The sequence below is a fragment of the Heloderma suspectum genome, chromosome 4 (genome assembly GCF_057233095.1).
Source record: "Heloderma suspectum isolate Gila_16-S chromosome 4, 16-S_ref, whole genome shotgun sequence".
Lineage (NCBI taxonomy): Eukaryota > Metazoa > Chordata > Lepidosauria > Squamata > Helodermatidae > Heloderma > Heloderma suspectum.
This window is the reverse complement of record NC_139461.1, coordinates 241083761-241101643: the sequence shown is the minus strand read 5'-3', so window position 1 is coordinate 241101643 and position 17883 is coordinate 241083761. Positions and strand designations below refer to the sequence as shown.

The window sequence follows — 17883 nt, the reverse complement described above, 5'->3', positions numbered from 1 at the left end:
TTCTTCCAAGGTAGCTTTAGTGTATGACCCAGACTGTATATTGATAATGAGAATAGAAAATTTATATCTCTGTATAAAAATAGGTTATACAATCTTTTTTGTCTCTCAAGCGTTAAGACCGTGCTCCACAAACTTTGGGGTCTCTTTTAACAATTTTTATTAAAATTTGAGAGGAAGGGTTTTAAAACAGCATTTGTTCTCCTTGTGTGTGTACGTACTGGCAACTTGTACATAGGCCACCGGGCAAAGTGTTGACAACTCATGGATTACACAAACGCATTTCCTCAATTAATTACCTTTGTGTGTGATATTTGCGTAATGCTATATTTCTCACTCCATGGTCACGTTCATAAAAACAAATGCGTTTGAAGATCCATAACATGTATACATTTATGCTGTATTTAGGAAAGTTACATTTGAAATGGCATAGTCTGGCATATGTGTGAGAAGGACAAAGAATACTGGCTGATGTTGGGAGAAGATGGCATAATTTAGATTAAAAACTCAAGCGGGGGGAAGGGGATTGGATAGAGCAAGATGTTGGATTCAGTCATAAGGAGGGGAGGGAGAATCCAGTTCTCACCGATTAGTTATGGGTAAATTGACTTACAGTGTTAATGGATTAACAAAGAAATAGGGAAGCCATGAGACCAGAGGGCAAAGAACTAAAAAGAGTGGGCTTTGTATTGGCTGGTCATAAATAACCGTGGTATATTGGTGGTTGCACCAGGGCAGGAGTGTGGCATGCTCCTTCTCCCTTCCAAGTACGTTGAATAGTTTCCCAAGGTAAAATGTTTTTGAGGCAGGCATTTGGTCCATGTGAAGTAACATCTGAATGAGCTGGGGAGGGGTTAATGAGGGAAACAGTAGAGTTACTTCCAGGTGATATAGTCTCTTGTGAGTAAGGATACAGCATTATTGAGAGGCCTGACATTTGGGACTTTTCAGGGGAAGGTCCTTTGTACTGGAGACCACTTGCTTGTAGTGAGGCCTCTGAGATAGGTTGCTGTTTGGTCATGGCTCTATGGGGTTGGATGTATGATAGATCACACAGGCCCAGACATGTGAGAGCTTGCTCTGATCGGGGGAATAGCTGTCTAAAAAACAGCACCTGGATTGCACGTTAGGTTAGAATGAACAAAATCTAACTACCCAAATGAAGACCTGCTTCTTTGGAGAGAGTGTTCCTCAATTGTCTTCAGGAGCTGTTTATGTGAGTTATATTTGTGTCCTGACCAAATGTAAAAAAATAGAAGGACTCTTGACTTGCTTTCAGGTAAGTGATAGGCTTAATTTCTTTTATCTGCATTGAGGCAGGGGGTGGGGGGCAAGGTTTCAAATTGCTAATGGTGATCCAGCAAGCCATACAAAAGAGCTGAAAATAAGGAGCTGAGTATAATATTATGTACTTTCCCATGAATCAGTGCAAGTTTACTAAGGTTGTAATCCTGTACGCACTTATGTGGGAGTAAGCCCCATTGACTGACTTTCATGTGTAGGATTGCACTGTTAAGCTCTGTTGAATTCAATAGGACTTACTTTTGAGTAAACAGATCTAGGATTATACTGTAATATATAGAAGTGAGTGCTAATAATAATTCTAGGGGATCTCCTGCAGACGTCTACTAATAAAATGCCATCAAATAGTGATGCATTTTGCTTCTAGAGAGCTAATAAGCTTGTTAGTTCTATTCTAAAACTATTATGGCATAAGAAAAAAGATAGGAATGTCTTATATTATGCATTTGTATTATAAATGCAGGAAAAACTTACAGTTTTGGCTGGATACCATCCACACAAACTTTCTTACTGTGGAAGAGCAAGTAGTCTATTTCCTATGGATTTTATTTTCAAGTAATAACTTCCATTTAATGCCAAACCACTCCACTGTGCTGTCTTTGTAGTACCTCTCTTCAGCTTTAAGAGTATCTGTATATAATCACATAAGACAATATGGTGATAATTGGGTCATTTATAGCTTCACCAGACCTCCTTATTTATATAAGGTTGAAGATCTAGTCAGAGTAGGTCAGTTGGAGGCTTCATAATGATATGTATGCCTCTGGGCCTCTGTATCTCCTAAAAGGTTCCCTAAATGGAGGGTTAACACTAGCGCTGAAACTACCTGTCATGGGGTTTTGAAGTCCTGCTAGAGATCTTATGATATCAAGTGGTGCATATAAGTAGTTTAAATACAAATAAATAACTTACTATATTAGTAAGCTTCAAAATCAGTTTTAGACTTGTACAAATGATTGTGAATTTCATGGAACAATAGGCACAAACCTTCTAAGTTCCTGGAACAAAACAGCTTGTGAAGTTTTGAAACTGTTGGATATGAAACCCTGTTTTCACCACATAGTTTTAATTTTCAGGCATAGAACGTGCATATTGGCTTTCTCATTGTAAGACATATATTTTCAATTAGAAAGTTCTTACATTAACTTTACTTAACACGTGGTAAAAAGTTACATTTACACTTGATAGCCAAAACATAATAACATGCTCCTGTATTTTGATAAGTGGAAACTGGAAGCTTTCAGTTTATATACATAGTACACTATCTAAAGCTGATCTCCACTTTGCCAATATTCCATTTAGTGCTACAGAAAGAGAGCCAAATAAATACTAGTCGATTGTTTATTTTATTTGTAGTGTGATGTAGTGGTTACAGTGCTAGACTAGGACTTGGGAGACTGAGGGCCAAATTGCTGCTCAGCCATGAAGCTCACTTAGGTGACCATGGGCCAGTCACTATCTCTCAGCCTTACCTACCTCACAGGCTTGTTGTGGGGATAAAATGGAGGCAAGAGAATTGTATATGCTGCTTTAAGCTCCTTGGAGGAAAGACAGGATATAAATGCAATAAATTAATTAAATAAGCATTTCTGTCAGTAGCCTCTGGTGTAATATTTAAATCTGTTTTGTTCCCAACATGATCTAGTCTTGGGATAGGCAACCTGGTGCCCTCCAAATATTTTGGACTACAACTCCCATAAACCCCAGGCAGCATGGCCAATATTCAGGAATTATTTAGCCTAATTAAGGCTGCAAATGTACATGGGAATGTATCTCATTGAACACAGTAGAATGTACTCCTGAGTAAACATATATGGGATTCTGCTGTAAATGTACAGAATACCCCTTCACTCCATTTTATAAAGTGCAGACTTTGGCTTTTTCACCATGCCTAGGAACATCTCCCTCATCCCATGCTCCCCCTTTTTGCCTAATACCTAGCCTGAAGAATAGTTCTAGGGAATTCAAAAACTTGCTCATTACTTTATAACAGTTTAGTTGATCCTAGTAAAGCCTATCCCAACAACACAATTTTTCTGAAATTATTATTTTTAAAATTTCTATTCAGTTTGCAGGGCTTTCCAAAATGACAAGAGTTCTGAATTTTAGAATTTAAGCATCTAAATGTGGTTCTTGCACATGAAATTACCCTTTAAAATTAGGATGTAGAACCATACCTGTTTAGGGATTTGATGAATCCTCCAATGGAAGCCTGTTCCTCAATATATCTGAAGAAATCTGGCCCTTGTATAGTTAATTTGGTGCCACGCCTGCAATGAAAACGTTCCTTCCTGCAACCAGAGCCTTTTAAAAAATGAAACATGCTACTGGTGGGAATTACAAAGGTGAAAACACTGTTTCAGGGGCTAATGTCAGTGCTTCCAATAAAAACAAAATTCTTCACTTCTTTTGTACAACCTATTGTTATTTAATTAGAAGTAAATCTCACTGGGTTCAGATGATCACAGCAGGGAAGAAGCCATTGTAGCTTCGCCACCTGCCCCCGTGCATGTGACTGCCATTTGCATTATTCCCTGCACTACAGCATGGGTTGGTATGTCATCCAAACCCAGTGCATGGTACAGGGGGAGGAGGGCTTTGTACCCATTCTACAATCCATGTGTGCAATAGAGGTAGTAGGGTGGGTACAAACCTTCCCCCCCAAACCACACCATATGCCAGGTTCAGACAACATGCCAACTCGTGCTGAAGCGCAGGGAATACTGCAAATGGCAGTCACGTTTGCAGCATGTGCAGGGGCGGTGGGAGAAGTCATGATGGCTTCTTCCCCCACCATGATTGTTCAAACTTGCCCACTATGTTCCATTGGGGTTAGTTCCAGGAAAATGTACATAGGTTTATGGTCTTGGCTTTCTCAAGTATAAGAGCATAATCTATACACAACCGTTTTAAGCTGCCAGTGAACATGTTAGAGGGTGTGATTTCAGTTTTTGCATAGGAGCCTGAACAGATTTCAAACTGAACTAGAAGTAATGACAATTGCCACAATCTGATACCTTTTGCGAAACAAGTTTGACAGCTCTTGGTCCAGTTTCCTTGTGGGACCTGTGCTTGTCTTGCAGAAACCACCAGCCCTATTGACAGTAACAGGCCCTCCTTGTTTGCAGTTTCAGTAGAGAGCAGAGATTAGATATTCTGTGGAGTTGGGATCGCCTCCCTAATTTTACTGGGTTTGAGAATAGAGAAATGTCTGCTTCATGAACAGTCTCTGAGTGGGATGCATAATAAACTGATCCTGTTCGGATGTAATTTATAGAGTGCCAGTTCATAGCTTCTGTCACAGTCTGAGGCAGCACTTGCATGTCATGCTTAAAACCATAGTTTAGTGCAATATGAATTAGCAGAAATGAACCACAGCAAGCTTCTGGCTTGCACACTTCTCCTCCTTCTCATGTGTAGCTGTGAAGAAGAGTTTGGGAGCTTTCACTTCCACTTAACAGCAGTTTGTCGTGTCATCTGGACCAACAAACTGTTTAACATTAGCTATGGTTAGTTTCAAATAAGCAAACTTCAAACCATAAGCCCAGCGAGGCATTTTTGGTTTTGTTGTTAAAAAGACAGTACCATCTCTCCCTCCTTCTCACTTGGCTTTCAGATACTCGGCAGGCAGCTCTATTGGAAAGCCCCAAGGGAGGAAGTCCTGGCTAAGTCCTCTAGGGAGCTTTTTAGAAAGCTCAAGCAGCCTGAGAGGCTATAAAGCACAGGAAAATAGAACTTAAGGGTGTAATCCTATGCATGTATAGACAGAAATAAGTCCTACAACTCCCAGCATCCCCCAGTTCTGACCTCTGCCAAGAATAATCTCTCCCTAACCTGGTAGCCTGCAGGGAGTAGAGGAAGAGGGAGAAAGAGGAGGGGTCAGAGAGACAGACAGGAAAAAAATGGAGGTAGAGAAACAGAAGGAGTGGCCCTGCCTACATTGGGTTCTGGCCACACCCGCTGCTGGTTTTGGCCTGCCTGCCTGCCTGCCTATGTCCTCTAATAGATTATCCCTGAGGAAATGCAGCCCTCAGCATTAACAAAAGGTCCCCTAATGCTGAAAAGGCACAAAGAGTTGGTGCCAGGTAAGCCTCCCTGGGAAAGGCATTCCAAAGATGGGAGGCCACAGCTGAACTTAGAAGCTCAGAACTTAGATCCTGGAGGAGAGCCTCCAAAGATGGTATTATTATAGATGCTGATTTGTGTAGAAGAAGGCAGCCTTCAGGTACCTGTGGCCCAAGCCTTTAGGTGACTGAGGGCACCTCCACTGCCTTTTCCAGGACTGTCCCCATATGTGAATGCAAATGCATGCTATCATGTCTATCCCTGGTTCAAGAGGACAGCATGATGAGAGCTGCATGTGGCTGCTGAATTCTTTTTTTGTAGTTTAAAGCCCAGTAACTATTAAGGCCAAAACAGAACGAGAGAGCCCTACTTGCAGCTTATGTTATATTGTCCCCTTTTCACAGGGAGAGAAGGAGCAGTGTTGTGTGGATAAGCACTGTCTGAACCATTATTTATAATGCTGTGTTAAATTCTGAAAAAGCAATCTTTAAAGAGCACATGTGGTCTGAACCACAGGCTGTGTGTGTACACGCACACACACAAACATGCACACTGTGACTAAAAGGCATTCCTGTTTGAAGCTTTACTATTGTTGTTCATGGGGCTTTGTACAGTTGACATGGCAGCATCCTGACCCATTATATGAGGACTCCCATTGTATCTTTCTCTCCTGGGATTTTAATTTAATTTTGGACAAGAAAACCCAACATATTTTATAATAAATATAAAATTGTGACTTTAATCAATGGACAGTATCTGGTGATCTTATGATGAGAAACTTCATCATCATTGTCATCATCATAACAACAGTAATAGATATCACTTTCATCCAAAATGAATCCTAATGCAGTTTACAGAAAAATAAATCAAAACACTAATAAAAACAGTGAAGCAATCCAAACACAACAAAGGCAAAAACATAGGGAAGTCAGCTTGCTGTTTTAAAAAACAACGAAAGGAAAGGTACAGAATTATACTCTCAATCTCTTTGACAAGATTGTGCTGGTCTCTTATGATGGGAGCTGTTCTTAGATCATGGCAGTATGGATATTTGCAGTTCCAAGGTAGGCTAAGCATCACGAGTGGAATATGACAACATGGGTTCTGTATTAATCTTCTCTTATCCTTTGAGAAGAGTCATTTAATATTATGAAGTTGCCTCAGTATAGGTCTTTTCTGTGTCTTTTATAAACAATTAAGTTAGATATCTGTCTCGTCGTGCCTAGTACGGTTGTTATTGCGAATGCTCCTTGCCGTGTGTTGTCCCGATCATTTACGTTATCATTTGCATTATGCACCTTGTTTGTCCAGTAATAAGGAAGGTGCTCCTAGACACATGAAGAGTTTGCCCATCTGATGTGCATGTCTTCATGCGGCATTTTAATTTTTAGATGAAGTTCAGGGCCACTGCTCTGAACTTTATGTGATGCTGTATGGTTATACAGTGTAACACAGTGCTGCATGATTATATGAGGAGCCATGGAAGGATGAGAGGAATCGGATAAATGGTTGGATAACTAGCAGTCTGATCTGTGTATGATACTCAGACATGAGACCTACAGAGTTCAGTGGAGCTTACTCCCAAGCAAGTGCAGACAGTATTACAGCCTAGTGATGTAAAGCTAGACAGCAGAATAAATGTTAAATAAAATAAACCAAACAAGGAAGCTTCACAATTGTTTGAAGTTTCTAGGGCAGCCTTCCCCAGCCGGGTGCCCTCCAGATGTTTTGGACTTCAGCTCCCATCAGCCCCAGCCAGCATAGTCAGTGGTCAGGAATCCTGGGAGTTGTAGTCCAAAACATCTGGAGGGCACCAGGTTGGGGAAGGCTGTTCTAGGGTATCTTGTGCTGAAATGGATGATGAAGGAAAGGAAATTACTATTCTTGCTACCTGGAGATCGAAGCCACTTGAGCCAGAATTTATAGTACATTCTAATGGAAATATTTAAGGCAAATTCTTAGAAGGTGATTTTTGATTTCTCTCTAGAAAAAATGAACATTGAACTAAAGCTAGGATTTTCACAAACACCTGGTAGTAATATAAATCCACCCCCACACGAGTCAGTGGTGAAGCTAGAGCAAGTGAGGTCAGTGCTGAGATATTTAATTCCCATTTGGGCAACATGAAGGAGCCCGTGCTAGGAGCCTGATTGTATTCCAGATTTCCAGAATTCATGCCCTGTGCATTAATAATTAGGCCACAAATATCACTTGTATGTGATGCATGTCACCAAGTCTTCACCAGAAAATTATTGTAAGTTACAGATGTGTAATTTATTTCTTGAAAAAAGAAAAAAGATCACCCAATAAAAATGAAGGCTATTAGGCCAGTGAGTTAGCCTCCTCCAACATGGTGCCTTCCACATGTGTTGTTCTCCAACTCCTATCATTCGCAGCCAGCATGGGCCATGCTGGCTGGGAATGATGAGAGTTGCAGTTCAACACATCTGGAAGTCTGAGTTACATTAATCAATTAAAGTATTTTCATTTATTCAAAATATGCCCTAAATAAGTTGGGCAGCAGTTTTTAAAAATGTGATTATATACAATGCAAATGCCTACTAAACGCACAGGAGGCAGATAAAGGTCAAAACCTGCACTTCTAAATATATGTTAGAAGAAACGTTCCTCCTTCTATCTCACAGGGGAAGGAATTCTTTTGAACTGTTGCTTGTTGCAACATGTGTGCACATAATCTAAAAACAAATGTTTTTTTTTTCCTCTTCAGGGCTATTATTGTGTTTGTATGCAAAGTTATGTAGATTTAATCAATCAGTGACCATTTCTTTAGTTGGGTGATAACTGTAATTATTAATGGTGGGGCAGGCAGCCATTTTAGGCTGTTTGATTGGTCTTAGACAATATGGCCTGATTAACACATAACACTATCCCATGATGTAAGTTGCAGAATTGTCATGATGTGTGAGTTCAGCTGCACTAACAAACCATGGTTGGTTAACCACGAACAACCGAGAAAGAGAACCGATGATTTGTTGTTTAGTTGTGACCTCTGTGTTGTTTAAACCATGGGTTGTTGTCACGTGCGAATCCAGAACTGGGTTGTTCAAGGTTTGTTTCATCAGGTTACAGAGATGGTGGGCAAGAGTGGTTAAACCCCCCCCCCCAAAACCCAGTCGTTCTGCATGCCATTACTACAGTACTGCAAAGGCATTTGGGATACAAGGAGGGAGCAGGTGAAGGAGGAGGGAAACAAACATTTTATTATTTATTTAAAATATTTCTTGGCCGCCTTTCAGGGCGGAAGCCCTCCCAACGCGGCTCACAGCAATAAAATACATAAAAACAGTTAAAATATTAAAAGTGATAAAACATGAAAACAATAAAAACAAAAATAAAACCAGCAACGGTGTTAACAGCAGTAACAGTACCAATAGCAGTCATATCAATAGAAGGCCAAGGTAAAATAATATGTTTTCAAGGCCTTCTTAAAATTCTGCAATGACGGAGGATGGTGGACCTCTGATAGCAGCTTGTTCCAAAGGTGTGGGGCCGCTACAGAGAAGGCCCTCTCACCTGTGGTCACCCACGTGACTGCTCTCACGGATGGGCAAATGAGAAGGGCCTCTCTTTCTGATCTTAAAGTGCAGGCAGGCTGATATGGGTGAAGGCAGTCCTTCAAGTAACTTGGTCCCAAACCGTTTAAGGCTTTAAAGGTCAAAACCTGCACTTTGAATTGGGTTCAGAAATGCACTGGTAACCAGTGCAGCTGGCGCAGTATAGGCATTATATGATCGAATCACCTCGCCCCCACCAATAAACAGGCGGCAGCATTCTGCACAAGCTGGAGTAACTGAACCGTCTTCAAAGGCAGCCCCATGTATAGTGCATTTCAGAAGTCCAGCCTGGATGTGACTAGTGCGTGAATAACTGAGACAAGGTGTGTCCTCTCCAGATAGGGCCGCAGTTGGTGTACCAGCCTAAGCTGGTAAAACACTCCTGGATACCACAGCCACCTGGCCTTCTCCAGTTAGCTCAGAGTCCAGGAGGACTCCCAGACTGTGCAGTTGGTCTTTCAGGGGGAGTGCAACTCCATCTAAGACCTGTTGTAAACCTCCATCCAAAATAGTTGGTTTCCCAACCCACAGTACCTCTGTCTTGTCTGTGTTAAGTTTCAGCTTGTTCACCCTCATGCATCCCAAAATGGCCTCCAGACACTGGTTCAAGGGTTCCACAGCCTCCCTGGGATGTGCAGATGGAAATGAGAGGTAGAGCTGAGTATCATCTGCATACTGATGACATTTCACCTCAAACCTCCTGATGACTTCCCCCAGAAGGTTCATATAGATGTTAAAAAGCATGGGGGACAAGATAGAACCTTGCAGCACCCCGCAGGCTAATGGCCATGGGGTGGAACCGAAGTCCCCCAGCACCACCTTCTGAGACTGCTCCTCCAGAAAGGACTGGAACCACTTTAAAACTGCCTCCCAAGCCCAATCCAGATAAACGATCCAGAAGGATACCATGGTTGATAGTATCAATGGAGAGATTGAGGAAACAAACCGTGGTTTCCTCAATCGTCTGCCAGACAACCCCTGGGTAGGGCAAAAACCATAGATTTTTGTGAATTATGTATGAACCAGGCCTATGTGATGTTAATCATTTTGCTGTTCTTGGTAGAGTGATGGAACATAATTTTTAAGAAAATATAATTGTAAACTTGATATGAGGCGAGTGACATTTAGTCCAACTGATTTGTTTCGCTATACCTAGCAATTTGTTTCTCTATACCTAAGAGACTAGCAATATAATTTTAAAAATATTATTATGAAATCCATCTTCTTTTATAGATCTCTAGCATTTATTTGGCAATTGTAGGATCCCCTCTGGGACTGAAGATATATCCTCAGATTTGAGGGTGTAAAATACAAGTTTGTTGGTAGGTCAAGCTCTTCGCTCACTTGCTGCTTCCATAATTTTGCCCCCCAAACACCGCAAGTTGTAGGGCTAGTAGTTAATTTATATGTTAAAAACTACCCCTTGCTTTCCATCCCCAACATTTACCCTTCTACATCTTGCCTGTCCAGATCCCTTCACCAGCACCAGCTCTGACCCAATTACCAGCTTCTACCAGCCCCCAGGCTTGGGCACTCACTTACAGACTGTAACTCCCAACTTTCTAAGCCCTCTTCCAGGTGCCACTGTTTGACCTCCAAAATCCTCTAAAGCCAAAGCCCCTCCCTCTCTCCCTCCCTCCCTCCCTCTCTCTCTCTCTCTCTCTCACACACACACACACACACACCTGTCCTGCTAACTGAAACATCCATTCCATCTCAACCAGCTATACTTCCTCACAAACTGAAGGCCCACCAGCCTAATATAACTGTAATGGGAAAAGAGACTCATTTAATGCCACACAGTGGCAACCATTGATATGCTGGGGTTCCCAGAGTGCATTATTTTACCTTCTCTGCATCACAAGTTACCTACCATTTAATTTCGAGAAGGGCTGTAGCACAATAGTAGAGCATATTCTTTGCACGCAGAATGTCCCAATTTCAACCCCTGGCATTTCCAGACAGGGCTGGGAAGGATTCCTGTCTGACTCTGCACAGTTGCTGGAAGTCAGTGTAGAATAGATGGTAAGTTATATGGACCACTGGACTAACACAGTATAAGAATACTTTCTATATTCCTTCCTAATTCAAGCACTAGTGTTGAGAGGTCTTTCAGTAAAGCTCACAAGACGGCTGCAAAGCATTAATGTCTTCTAAAAATGGGTGTTGTCAGCATATGTCATCACTTCATTTTCACCCTTCTTTTCCAAACCATTTATTGAGTAGTTGGAATACAGGGGGAATGCCCATATAGGGGGAATCATTTAATGTCTACCTTTTCTTTGTTGTGAAATTTATTATTGTGTTCTGCCTTTCAGCAATTCAAGTTTATGAAGACTTTTGCTCTTCTCAGATTCCCCCCAAGACACACACACACATTTTATGGCATGAATTTTATTTACATCCCTCCAAATAATTTCCATAGATTTGGTGAAGCATGACTTCCTAATGTAACTGTGCTTTCCACTCATACATTATTACCTGTAGAATAGTGAATCTGTAATTTCTATCTCTTTGAGAGATTATATACCAGCAATCAGTATTTCAGGTTGCGTTACATCCCCTATGACTCCACTGATGCATACATGTCAGGGAATTGAGGCACCTCCTAATAAAGCCTATGTCATAAACTTGGATGCACTGCAATATGAGAATATGGTAGTACTGGGTTGTGTATATGTGCTAACTACTGAGTGACTGAGATTTGTCTGCCTTTTGAAATGCACCCTCCATTTGGTTGGAAAAGTTTAATTTTCAGGACCCAGCACGATATCTCTTTAAGGAGTGACTTGCACTTTCTCCTTTAACACAGGAAGTGAGACATGCATATTGGTCATAGTGAGATCCCAGATGGCTTTTGGGGCTTGCTCTCTCACTGCAGAGGAGATCCATGTCCTACTACTCAGGAGAAGAAGGGACAGAGGTGAAATGGATTTGGCTTGTGCTTTTAATTCTGATACTTAGAATTTGATGGATTGCACTGAAATAGAGAGAAGAGCCTATTTTAGTTTGCCTTCTTCCACCCCATGCCTAAACAAACTTGGGGGTATTTAATAACCATTTTCTAATATTGTAAAGATTTCCAGTCACCGTCAGTTAAAAATATTCTGTATGCCTGTTATAATCAAGGAACAACAGGAAATGACCATCCCATAAATGAGTACAGCATTTCCCACCCTGGTGCAACTTTCATCATTCCCAGCCAGAATGGCCAGGCCAAGCTGGCTGAGAATGATGGGAACTGCAGTCCCAACATGTCCGGAGAGCACCAGGTTGGGGAAGGCTGGACTTGAGTAACAGAGTTCCCTGGCTCCCAGTTTTAATTTGAGATCTCCATTTTACGACACACAATGCACCTTCGGCCATTGCGTGCTGGCTTTGGCTTGGGAGAGGGCTGTGGAGGAGGCCATTCAATTAGATTTGCCTTTGCTGCAACCTGAGGTATGGGATATTATTTGCTGTACTCTTTCACAGTCAATGTGAGTTGATTTTAGGAGACATAGATAGACATATGGACATGGTGAGATACCAAAGTGAACTCATTTTGCTGTATGTCCTATGCAATTGTTCTGTTTGTCTATACCTTCATAACATATGTGTACTGTGTAGTATTTCTGTGGAGACCTGCATCTGTGACGTATTTTACAAATAAAGATAAACTATCTTCAATTTGAGGATGTCACAAGCCACTCCTATCTGCAATATTGATATGTTAACTATATTGTTACAATGCAGTGAACTATATTACATTGTAGGAGTATCATATATCATTTTGCAGTCTCCTCCCACCCGCCCACCCAACCCCTTCCAGCCTGCAATATGGAGGTGATAATGCTAGACTTCATTGCAAGGTTGTTATTTTATTTATTTATTTAATTTCTATACCGCCCCATAGCCGAAGCTGTCTGGGCGGTTCACAAAAATTAAAACCAAACAGCACACAATAAAACAATTTAAAATATATAGAACATTAAAACCACAATATAACAATAAAACCACAATAAAACCTAGCAACAGTGCAGGAGTTTAAAATACAGATTTAAAACAGCAAAGCTAAAAGTTTAGAAAGCTAAAATGCTAAAATGCCTGGGAAAATAAAAAGGTCTTCACCTGGTGCCGAAAGAAATACAATGTAGGTGCCAGGCAAACCTCACTAGGGAGCTCATTCCAGAGCCGGGGTGCCACAGCACTTTATAAAGTGTTATAAAGAACACTCTGTCAGCTTTAGTCCCCACCATCCCCTACAGTATGGGCATATCTTTGACTCAACACCTCCCCACACTGTCCCAAATCTACAATAAGGAGACAACAATATTGGACAGGTTATTTCCCTTTCCTGGTGCAGGAAGTATTTTCAGGGGAATTTTTTAAAGCCTTAAAACAGAAATTGATTTTTTTCCACCAGAGGAGACCTGAGTTTGGAAGACTTTAGTTTTAGTTTCTGCTTCTTGTTTTATTGGTTGATCGATTCAAGAATGCATATGCATTTCTCGGGGTGGTTTATAGCAATTTAATTACTACAGTCTCATGATAAAACAACAATTAAAACAATATAAAATATAACAAAATAGAGACAGGCTCAGCAGATAGAAACAAATTTCACCACAAAAAAATTAATTTAGCTTGCTAGAACAGAAAAGTCTTCAACAAACAGTGGAAGATGGACAAGGGAATGGGCCAAATGAACACTGTATGCCACAATCTGGGTTTAGCCACTGAGAAGCTCCTTTCTCAGTTGTGCTTCCACCATAGTCAGGACACTAAGAAGAGCCTCTCCATCAGATCTTAGGAAGTGGGCAGGTTTTTTAGAGGGGAAGGAGATATAATGCTGCCAAACCCTGCCACAGTAAAGGCCTGAATTTCTATACAGTCTCTTGTGAACAGTTGTCATTTTTACCCGCTGTAGTGAGAAGTGTCAAAACGGTGTCGAAAGTAATCACGAAACCTGGTTTGATTACCAGAACTGATAGTGTAGTGCTTTCTTGTATCTGTGTCATAAAAAACAAAGCATCCACACTATCCCTTGCTTGATCCATACTTGAGGCATTGTAAGATAATACTGTAATCTTAGTGAAAGCTCTCTAATGGTTGCAGTATTGTATATTTCCTTGATAATCAATTCTCCACCATGTATATTCATGGGTCAATTCCCCCCCTCCCCCAGTTGAGTTGTTTATTTTAATTTACAAGTCTCCCCATCACCAATAACTTTTCATAAAACCCAAATGATAAATCAGCATATCTAACAACCTGCTGCATCTTACTTGGTCATGCTTTGGCTTTAGGTGGTCCCCCGTGACTTAGCAAATTGTAGCTGACTGCAGCAGGCCAAGCTGAAAACATGCCCCTGCTGTATGTGCTTAACAGAAGATGCTGTGTCAGAGTAGCCAGATTATGGGCTACTGTGCCATAAACAGTTTTGCTTATGTTTTTAGCGAGGAATCTTGGCTTGATTATGGGTGTGTGTTCTAGAATTGCTTCTGGAATTTCAAGACATCTTTACATATTAGTTTCTAAAACAAGGATATCTTTGTGTAATATAATAGTTTAATGTGTGAAGTATGGCACAAGAAAATTTGTACCACACTTCTCACATTATGATGAGCCTCGTGTGGCGCAGAGTGGTAGGCAGCAGTATTGCAACCAAAACTCTCCCCATGACCTGAGTTCTATCCCAGCAGAAGCTGGGTCCCAGGTAGCCGGCTCAGGTCGACTCAGCCTTCTATCCCTCCGAGGTCAGTAAAATGAGTACCCAGCTTGCTGGGGGAAAGGTAGTCACAACTGGGGAAGGCAATGGCAAACCACCCCGCTATAGTCTGCCATGAAAACGCCAGCGAAAGCGGCGTCCCTCTACGAGTCAGCAATAACTTGGTGCTTGCACAGGAGGAACCTTTCCTTTCCTCTCACATTATGATATACTCTAGTTTTCTTACACAGTTACCTCTATAGGAGCATTGTAATCTGTTTAGCAGTCCTCATTTAACAGATAGTATTTTTACTGATTATAATAAACCTTCCAGGTCTGTCTTTGGTCCAGAAACTGAGTACTGTGGTAGTGAGGTTTAATGAAAGGGCATACCTGACGGTTTTGTAAAGAGTGGTATATGAATTTTTGCTGATCTCCTGGGTGACTGATTTGTGACTTAGTACCATTTTGGGGGGTTACTGAGCTCTAATATGCCACTTTTTGATAAATTCATGGTTGTTCAGATGTATTGCCTAAACAGAACTGCTTTAGTGTAGGTGTTTCAACTGAGTGGAGCGTGGTTAACTTAACATAATTACTGATCACAGTGCAGAGATGGGAGTAATATGCCTTCCTGGAGTTTTCAGCCTCCTATGAACACAAGTCTCTGCATTTTTCAGGATAAAGGTTCATCCAGATTTTCCATGTGCTGTATATGCAACCCATTTCTGGGCAGTGAGGTTTGGAGCATTTGCATTTGTTTGGAGCATGTTTTCAGGAGTTTGCAGGATGTTTTCAGGAGCCTCATGCCCCCCTACATTTTTGGACTAAAGTTAAAAGGTAAAATTTTTTTATTGGACTACATTTATTGGACTACATTGGACTACACCCCCTACATTTTTGGAGTACAACTCCCTTAAACCCCAGTCAGCATGGCCTATGGTCAGGGATTATGGGACTTGTAGTCTAAGACATCTGGAGAGCACCAGGTTATCTACTCTTGCTCTATACCCTTGTCAGTTAAGAAACAGAATGTATGTCCTCAACAGCCAATTACCTACAGTAAATAACTTTTGTTGCTTTCAGAAGTGATTTTAATGTAGCACTGACTGTATGTGTTTGGAAGAATATGTGTGCATGACCATCTGGATTCAGTGGTATTTGATCGTGTATTCTACGCTTTTGATGATCTGATTTGCTTTTAAGTGAATAGCCAGTCTATGTTGAAAAGAATTCATAGTTTCATGTCTGCATTTTGTTGCATCTCTGATTTCTTTATTAGGCTGCAAGTTAAAAACAACACTGAGAGCTGCATATATAATACACTATGTAAATGTTTTGCTCAATGCAGAAGGTTTCTGATCAAACTTTATCTGTCACTGAGAGATTGGAATAGGTGGATTTAATGAACATATAAGTAGTAGTATAGTGGAACCATGGCTCGCAGAGATGCAGCGGCCGCACTTTTTGATTGGCAGGGAGGCTGGCATCATCTCAGAATTCCCTGTTTCCTCTGAAGTTAGCTGGAATTCTCAAAGTAGTCAGGGGGTAGGGGTGGGGATTTTCCCAGCAACAATATATTGTTCCCTGTTGTAATGCAAAGTATTTTGTCTTGAATGGGTAATTAAGACCCATTAGCTTTATCCCACCACTGCTCCTGGTGGAAATGAAACTGCTAGAACTGGTTTGTTGATATGGATCAACATAGTTGGCTGAATTTATGGACTTTCCTTGGGGCTGCGGCTATGGGGACCGTCATGAGGAGTGCCTATAGTTCAAAATGTATAGAAAGCTTCAGGGCCAAAACAACAAAGGCTCAGTCGTAATTTGGAGGTGCTTCTATCATGAATGACTGGAGTTACTGAAGAGCAAGGACAGTTATCCAACCCTTGTTAATCAGTCTTTAAGAACATAAGAAGAGCCATGCTGGATCAGACCAAGGGTCCATCTAGTCCAGCATTCTGTTCACATAGTGGCCACCCAGCTGTTGACCAGGAACCCACAGACAGGACAAGAATGCAACAGCACCCTCCCGCCCATGTTCCCCAGCAACTGGTGTACATAGGCTCACTGCCTCTGGTACTGGAGGTAGCACATAGCTATCAGGACTAGTAGCCATTGATAGCCTTTTCCTCCAGGAATTTGTCCAACCCCCTTTGAAAGCCATCCAAATTGGGGACATCCTGTGGTAGCGAATACCATAGTTTATGGCTACCATTGCATCCTGTGTTAGTGAATACCATAGTTTAACTATGTGCTGTGTGAAGAAGCCCATCCTTTTATATGTCCTGAATCTCTCACCAATCAGCTCCATGGGATGACCATGGGTTCTAGTATTTTGAGAGAGGGAAAAAAATGTCTCCCTATTCACATTCTTCACACCATGCATAATTCTGTACACCTCTATCATTTCTCTCCTTACCCTCCTTTTTTCCAAGCTAAACAATCCCAACCAAACCTTCCCTCATAGGGGAGATACTCAGCCCCTTGATCATTTTAGTTGCCCTTTTCTCCACCTTTTCTAGCTCTACAATACCTTTTTTTTAGGTATGGTGACCAGAACTGCACACAGTATTCTAAGTGCGGTCACACCATAGACTTGTATAAAGGCAGTATGATATTGTCAGTTTTACTCTCAATTCCTTTTCTAATTATGCCTAACATGCCTTTTTTAATTATGCCTTTTTTACAACAACTGCACACTGGGTTGACATTTTCATTGAGCTGTCCACCACAACCCCAAGATCTCTTTCTTTGTTGGTCACCACTAGCTCAGATCCCATCAGTTTATACCTGAAGGTGGGATTTTTTGCCCTGACGTGCATCACTTTACACTTGCATACATTGAACCACATTTGCCAGTTTGGAGAGATCCTTCTGGAGTTCCTCACATCCCTTTTTGTTTTAACCATCCTAAATAATCAGGTGTCGTCAGCAAACTTGGCCACTTCACTGCTCACTCCTAATTCCAGATTATTTATGAACAGGTTGAAAAACATTGGTCCTAATACAGATCCCTGTGGGACTCCACTATTTACTTCCCTCCGTTGGGAGAGTTTCCCATTTATTTCTACTCTCTGCTTTCTGTTCTTAAACCAGTTACTGATCCATAAGAAGACCTGTCCCCTTATTTCATGCCAAGTTTGCTCAGGAGTCTTTGGTGAGGGACAACTGTGAAACTTCAGATCCATTTCTTTAGCTTTATTTCCCCATTAGAGGGTTAATCCTCCTATTTTTTGGTAGTTCTCAGGGATGGGC

At 41.3% G+C, this 17883-nt stretch overlaps 1 protein-coding gene across 9 annotated transcripts in view; it reads left to right on the top strand.

The window, feature by feature from the left end:
* TEAD3 (TEA domain transcription factor 3) overlaps positions 1-17883 on the top strand; it is a 108491-nt gene that overhangs the window by 982 nt on the left and 89626 nt on the right. Inside the window, exon 1 of one of the 9 annotated variants that reach the window (XM_084852915.1) lies at positions 5189-5384. The exons of 7 other annotated variants lie outside the window; for them this stretch is intronic. The gene's annotated coding sequence lies outside the window, so the exon portion shown is untranslated. Of the gene's footprint in view, positions 1-5188; positions 5385-17883 lie in introns of those variants that run through there. One more of the 9 variants, XM_084852912.1, reaches the window with a different exon arrangement.